The 8,170-nt window shown below is 43.0% G+C and overlaps 1 long non-coding RNA gene across 1 annotated transcript; it reads right to left on the bottom strand.

Moving 5' to 3' along the window:
* Positions 1–262: 262 nt before the first annotated feature.
* Positions 263–3,800, bottom strand: LOC123083112 (uncharacterized). The gene is made up of 3 exons (XR_006439210.1): positions 3,474–3,800; positions 2,866–3,372; positions 263–2,591 (listed from the first exon to the last, which is right to left on the bottom strand). It is a non-coding gene; the product is annotated as an uncharacterized lncRNA (long non-coding RNA).
* Between the last annotated feature and the right edge of the window lie 4,370 nt (positions 3,801–8,170).

Here is an 8,170-nt window from a genome sequence, read left to right as displayed (position 1 = left end):
TCCTAGGGATCTTTTCGTCTTGAGTCTAAGACGGTTACTAGTCCCTGCTCAAGCTTAATCTCTAGGAGAATATAGTGGAAACTGCACACGCATGCATAACTCATCAATTACATTACTATAACCTTGACTAATATATAAGGGAAACCGAATACGCACAAGACAGTAACACTCACTTGAAGTTGTAAGGAAAGAGTATTATATCTTTGTTTTCATTTATTACCAACGATCGTAGCAAGTTGGCCTCGGTATCTGCGGCATGAAATTTAACCTGAGTTGCATCTATGATATTTGTGTTAATGAACCCAATATCACCGATTTGTCGTTTCTTCAATTCAACGATCTTCAATCTGCAAAATATAGTGAGGATAATTATAAATACTCGACGTCAACCCGTGCAATTGCACGGGCTAGTGTAATAAATACCTATTTGGTATAAATATTAAGAAAATATATTTATAGTTATTACTATCAAAGTAGTTCGGAGTTAGATTGTCTATGCATGGGTTATGTTCTATATCTGCGAAGAAAAAAACTTCTGATCTCTAATCATATTCCGGGTTGTGGACCAAACTCAGTGTGTCAGTTTATGCACATGTCTATTTTAAGTTTTTATGTACCATTAAATTTTCATGAAGATAATTTCCACTAATAATTGTATGCACCAAGTAGTGGTCAAATAGACATGTTTAGCACCATGCTAGATTCTAAAATGTCCTATTTTTCAGGACAAATAGCTACATCAAATACACATGTTTAGCACCAAGTAATGGTCAAATACACATGTTTAGCGCTTATCAACCATATTGTGTGATTCAGTTGTTGCTTATGCATTTACAAACTCCTTCCTTGAATTATAAGTTAAATTACTACATCAAATTTGTATGTTACATTTGCATAAAATGTGCTGCATACTATTTTCCTCTCAAATATATCTTGAAAGAGATACTTGTTAGCAAGTCTCTGTCCCATATTAGTTGTCACTGAGATGGATGTATATATATGTATTTCAGTGCTAGATACATCCGTTTGAGCAAAAACTAATATGGTAAGGAGGTAAAAGAATTCATTTTTGCTACCATGCATAGAAGACTTCATATATACTGCCGCAAGAAATTTAGTCTATGTCTTCATGTTCTATTATATCTTGGTGAATCGAAATCCATGTAAACTCTTGGGAGAGACAACTATAGTAACCTCTTTGTCATGTAAAGAAACATAGTTACCACTTTATCATGTGAAGAAACATAGTAACCTCTTTATCATGTGCTTAGCATGCCAAATGAAATCAACAATCAAATCATATCACATGTTGTTGGTTCACATACAATTTCCACAAAGAAATAAAATTAGAGAAGTATTGAATTGGGGAGAAGGAAGAAAACAAATCAAGGTCAACACTTGTTAATTATATAACTTACGCGGCAGCAACAATAAAGGTTCATAATGTCACATCTCGCATATTTACCTTCCAAACTTAAAAAGTGGTAGAAAAGGAATTTATGGGAAGATGAATCTTTAACCTGCAAGCGGATTTGTTGCCAACACCAGGAGACATCTAATTTTTGTTTGTCACACCACAGCGGCATTGCTTTATAGGAATACCCGATGGGCACAAGAATGTCTAACTTAAATCTCATTCCAAGTGACCAAGTACAATCCAATATAATCTGTTAACCCTTTGCAGTTGATTAAATATACAGAGAGGAAAAAAAATGAGAATTGAAAGTAGCAAATCAGAAATTCCTTGGTGAGTTCAGCTCAAATCCAAAGGAATAATGAGATTGTGGTTCTAAGAAGACCACCATGTGACAAAATATTTGGATGCAAGCATTAACTTTTGCATGTCACAACCATGTATTCAATGTCTACGTCAAGGTTGAAGCCCTTGTGGTTTCGGCATGTACTACCTTATTACATCTACATTCTCTGTGTCGACTAAGAGGCCAAGAGCAGAGTGCATATGCCATCTGTCATGGATCACTTTTTAATTTCGATATACCATGCCTTGTATCCTGGATCTATATATTTTCAGCTATGCTACTACCAGTCGATGTCTTGCACACACATCTCACATACGGAATGATATAAAGATTTAGCAAAACCACATTACATGTTCAGTAATAATGGAGGTAAGAAATCATGACCCTGTCACCCATGTGCTTGAACAACACAGTAGTAGAATCATTGATAGTGGCATAAACTATCTACTCGAATAGTACTGCAGTAGAATCATTGATACTGGTTTGGTCGTATCTTTCAGAATGAATTTAAAATGCCTCACATTTAAACTAATTATTTTAGTTGGATGCCCCTCTGTAATGGCACATAAGTTTGCTTGTATCTTTTAGAATAAATTACCACGTAGAACTACTTCAAAACAAAAAGAAAAGATTATAGATGGAACATTAGAAATAAACTTTTGTGTACTAATAGCTATTTTCTTAAGCATCTGAAAAATGAAACAATTATTAAATCTGTTCTGTTTTTTAATTTAAACAACTTGCACTAATTTTGCATGGTTATGCTTATGTAAGAAATCAATCGAGCAACCTCGCTTCTCGATCGTGAATCCTTAGAAGATACGTATTCACCTGAAACAAATAACAACTTTTTAATATGATTTTGAGAAACTAAAATAGGGAATATTCTGTGTAATTACCTACTGAAATATAAACAATAAAAACGTAGGTGAAATGGCATATAGTAACTGTTATTTTCTCACGCACGCACAAATAATTAAATATGCACCTAAAGGCTGAATAATAAATCTTTATATGTACGTGCATGTAAGTATAATGAATATTTATTCCACACTTGCAAGAATCATAAGAACACATTCAACAAATTAAAGAGAAAAATGTGTACCATATACGCAGTTGCAGATTGTGTGACACCAATCAGATCGTTCCTGCCGGAAGCAAGCAAGAGCCCTCTGCTGTCTTTGCCTACAATGCATCCGTGAGAAGTTTCATGACCTGGTGCCACATGGGAGCACACCCGGTTACTCTGAAGTCTCAACACCCCTGCTGCCGCAATTGAAACTCTAATTGTATTCTTTGGCGCTGGATGTTTCTCCTTATTTTCTGTGGAAGTGGAACACAAATATCGGAACTATCACCTAACACTGAGTTAATAGAAGATCTAAGCAACCGATTTGCAGGCCCCACTTCTGTAGGATCAAACAGAAATACAAAAGAAACCGTTTCAACTCTTCAACATATATTGTTCTTAAAGAGGATAAATTAGTGGATAACTACATGCAAGGCAATGAATCAATCTCGCTGAAGCCCTTGAACCACTCCTTCTTGCTTGATTACTTTGAAGCTAACCTTGACGCTCTCCACAACAGCATGACGCCTTCCACACTGACGACTGCATGTAGTAGAACACATGAATCTTTCCTCTTTCAATCTGAGCCATGGCTGAATATGGAGATTTGGAGCATGGTTTCCCATGTGTGTGTGTGTTCTCACCAGTGTGCGCCTGCAGCCGAGGAGGATTTCATATCGGACTTCAGATTGTGTGTGTGTCTCCCATGATCAACCCGCATAGTTTTCCATGTCCATGTTTGTTTCCATGATCAAGCCGTCAGGTGGTTTCTTTGCACATCTGTCCAGGAGATCAGTCAAATGCTAAGCACCAAATACTTGTGCCACTCACGAGAGGACGGCCGGCGGCGAGCGATTGACTGGATCTGGCGCTAATATCGGGTCAGCTGGAGAGGATCTTCCGCGGTGTTGGTTAGATTAGGAGAAAGTTTTTCCTATTCATAGAACCGGCGTGAATAGCGCCTACAGTGGAAGAGGATGTTACGACCGCGTAGGCAAGATTAGGAGAAAGTTTTTTTCTTTTGTAGGATTATTAGGGATAAGGCAGTTTTTTTTACCCTTTTTACAGGGCTGATTTGAGAGTTTGTTAGAGATACCTGAGAGATTGACCGAGAGATTGAGGGAGTTGTCACGGGAGAGAGAGTTTTTTTCTTGACCGTATAGAAAGTTTGTTAGAGACAATACGTGCCAGATTGCCTTACAGATTGAGGGAGTTGGGTCATGGGAGAGAGGTACGTGATTTTTTTTGTCATTGGAGAGATGTGTTATTTTAGGGGTATTGGAGAGATATGTGAGACGTGAGAGATTGAGAGAGTTGCGTAAAGGGAGAAAGATACGTGAGTTTTTTTATGCGAGTCAGATTGGGTCATGGGAGAGAGATACGTTAGTTTTTTTAATATGAGCCGATCTACACCATAATAACTCGGCCCCACCAGATTAACGGCTCCTAATTACTGATTAACGTGAGAATTAATAGAGAGTCTGTAATTAGTATAGGTATAGATAGATAGACATGCAATGAAAGAGCCGATCTATATAGAGAGACTTAATGATAGAAGTAGTACTACTTACAGACAGTAGCAGGTGACCATTGCTTTATCGAGGGCCAAATGATTGAAAAACTGAAAGAACTCCTCAAATGGAACATGCAATAGACCAATTCCAACGAGGTCATGCTCCTTTTTAACTCTCACATACAAAATACTCCTCCCCCCAGACTCTTTGCAGATTTTCATGTACCAATCATGCAATCTTCGCATCATCGTTGATAGAGATCTTTCATCTTTGACGAGAGGCTTCCCATACTCATATCTTTGTATCTGCACCTCCATGAAATCATAATGTACATCGTCGGGCAGGTAATCTCCAAGATTGCTATAACAGGGCACCATCCTCGGATCATTAGCGACGATGTCGCTAGGCACCTTGAGCGGGGGGCACGATTGCTTCGCTTGTTCGCCGAGTTGTGCAATTTGTTTCCCAGCTCATCGTTCTTTCAGCCTTTGATCACTGACAGTACTTCCCGACCGCTCCGCTTCGGCAAATTCCTTTCCAATAATGTGCTCATAGTTTCCTTTAGGCGGAGACTTGGGTGGTTTTGTCAGGGCAGCCAGAGTGCGCTTTGCTCTCACCGGATCTAACTTCTCCTCCGGAGGTGGATGTTTCTTTGCTTTCACCCCTTCAAAGAAGTTCCTCACTTCTTCTCGCGCGATCTCGGAGTTCTCCTCCGGGGTCCTCTCGTATGGTAACTTCTCCGGAGTCTTTAGAGAAGGACCAAATCTGGATGTCCTCCCGCCTCTGGCTGTACTGCTAGACGCCGACAGAGCAGACGGAGCGGTTGTCTTCTTTACTTGCTTACGAGGCGGAGGAGAAGGACTACGACACGCCGGAGCAGCCGGAGCGGCGGCAGGTCTCTTCCGCCCTTGCTGACGAGGCGGAGAAGGAGGAGGCTGGCTGCTCGGGCGTGCCGGCGCAGGTGGAGAAGGAGGCGGAGTGCCGCCACGCGCCGGAGAAGGAGCCGGCCGAGTGCCCTGATCGTCACTCGCCGGAGGAGGAGGCGGTGGAGGATGCGGAGTGCCCTGACTCGCCGGAGGAGGAGGCGGAGGCGTCCAGTTCGGAAGGTTGATGAGCTCCTTCCGCCATAGGCATGGAGTCTTTAGAGCAGAACCCAGTCGAGTCTCCCTTCACCGGTAGGGTGGTCAAGCTGGAGGTCCTCAAATCCCTCAGTTATTTCATCCACCATCACCATAGCATATCCTTCTGGAAGCGGCCGATAGTGAAAAGTTGCGTCGGGTTCAGTAGGAAAAATAGAGCCAACAGCTGCCTTGACCTTCATATTAATCCATTGCGTCATAAGGTGGCAATTTTGAGACTCCGTGATAGCATCCACGGGATAGCTGGTAGGAGCCGTCAAGACATGCTCCGGCTGAAGCAGCTCGGTGGAAGCCACGCTGCTTCTGCTGAGATGGCGGGGTAGCTTCGGGGGAAGCTTCAGCAGTTCATTTGCCGCGATTTGCTTGTCGTTCCTCTATCGCTTGTACCCTTGCTTGCAGCGCCTGCATTTGGGTCTGCTGCACTTTTTTCCTCCTCTCCTGGCATTTGTAACCTCCGGCGTCCAGAAACCCAACCTTCCACGAAATGGAGCCTGGCGTGCCTTGTGTCCGTCCAGGGTGCTCAGGATTCCGGAGGGCCATTGTGAGCTCGTCGTTCTCTCTGTCTGGAACGAACGTCCCTTGCTGCGCTGCTTCGATATACTGCTGAAGCTTCTTGACTGGTATGTCCATTTGATCATTTGTCCAAATGCACTTCCCTGATACAGGGTCCAAGGTTCTGCCAGCCCCGAAGAACCAAGTCCGGCAACGGTCTGGTCAGTTAATTGTCTCTGGTTCGATCCCTTTATCAGCCAGATCATTCTTAGTCTTGGCCCACTTAGGCCGGGCTACGAGGTAGCCACCTGACCCCGTGCGATGGTGATGCTTCTTCTTCGCAACATTTTGCTTGTTTGTCACTGACATCTTCTTACTCTTTTCCGATGTCTTGTGGGCCACAAATGCGGGCCAGTGATCTATGATCTTCTCATATCTGCCGTGAATTCTGGTGTCTCTTTATTTTTGACAAACTTATTCAGCTCTTTCTTCCACCTCCTGAATAGTTCTGCCATCCTCTTAAGAGCAAAGACTTGATTAATTGCTCTTTAACTGGCTTCTCCGGATCATCCTCTTACGGTAGGGTGAAATTTGACTTCAGCTCAGTCCAAAGATCATTTTTCTGCATATCATTAACATAAGACACCTCAGGGTCTTCTGTAGCCGGCTTTAACCAATGCTGGATGCTGATCGGGATCTTGTCCCTAACCAAAACCCCACACTAAGCAACAAATGCGCTCTTTGTCCGGAGGGGTTCAATCGGTTGGCCGTCGGGCGCGATTGCTATGATCTCAAATTTTTCATCCGAGCTCAACTTTTTCTTCGGGCCTCGTCTCTTTACCGAAGTTGTGCTCGACCCGGAGGGCTAGAAAAAAGAACAAAGACTTAATTAATATTTGTACATACCAAAACAATGAATGCATCAATTAGCTAGTTAGCAGAAGCTTAACTAATATATATATACCTTGCCGAACTCGGTTCGGTCTCCTTCTTGCACCGGCATTGGGTCACCGGAGCCGTCCTCACGGTCTCCTTCTTGCATCGGCATTAGGTCACCGGAGCCATCATAATCATAGCCAGCTGCTTCCAGACCATCAATGTTGTTGAGAAACAACGAGCAGACGGCATCACTTCCTCGTGCGATTATGTCCCCCAACAACTCTTCTTGTACTTCGTCTCGGGCGGTGTCCATAGTTTCTACAAATATTTACAACATGGCAATTATTATTCAAACATGACAGATGCATATATTAGTGGCAAACGTAGAACTAATATTAATTAGTGGCCTCGACGCTACTTCTCTAGGGTTTGGGGTGGCCTCGACGCTGCTTCTCTAGGGTTTGGGGTGGCCTCGACAACGCATCAAGGATAAAAAAAGAAGAGGAAGAAGAAAAAAAAGAGGAGAAGAAAGAATAGAAACTCCTCTATTCTTTCTTCTCCTCTCTTTTTTCTTCTTCCTCTTTTTTTATCGAGAACGAGGGTCGTCGAGGGTCACCGAGCGGTAGAGGAAACCCTAAATAGCAAGTATCGTGGGTGTGAGATACATGTGGCCGTCGGTGTCGGAAACTACATCCACGTCCCACAAGTGACGTTGGCGTCGAAGCCCGCGTCACTTGTGGGACGTGGATGTAGTGTCCGGCACCGACGGCCACATGTATCTCACATTGATGATACTTGCTATTTAGGGATTCCTCTATCGCTCGGCGACCCTGACCCTCGATGACCCTCGTTCCCGATAAAATAAAGAGGAAAAAAAAAGAGGAGCGTCACTTGTGGGACGTGGATGTAGTGTCTGACACCGACGGCCACATGTATCTCACACCGATGATACTTGCTATTTAGGGATTCCTCTACCGTTCGGCGACCCTCGACGACCCTCGTTTCTGATAAAAAAAAGAGGAAGAAGAAGAAAAAAAAGAGGAGAAGAAAGAATAGAGGAGAAGAACTCCTCTATTCTTTCTTCTCCTCTTTTTTTCGTCTTCCTCTTTTTTATCCTCTTCTTCCTCTCATGTTCGATGACCCTCGACCCCTCGGCGACCGTCGACCCCCTCTCGACCCTCGACCCCTCGGCGACCCTCGACGACCCTCATTCCCGATAAAAAAAAGAGGAAGAAGAAGAAAAAAAGAGGAGAAGAACTCCTCTATTCTTTCTTCTCCTCTTTTTTTCTTTTTCCTCTTCTTTTTTATCCTCTTCTT

This window comes from Triticum aestivum, chromosome 4A (assembly GCF_018294505.1).
Source record: "Triticum aestivum cultivar Chinese Spring chromosome 4A, IWGSC CS RefSeq v2.1, whole genome shotgun sequence".
NCBI classification, from domain to species: Eukaryota; Viridiplantae; Streptophyta; class Magnoliopsida; order Poales; family Poaceae; genus Triticum; species Triticum aestivum.
Note: the sequence above shows the minus strand (reverse complement) of the source record. Positions and strands in the feature narration are given on the sequence as shown.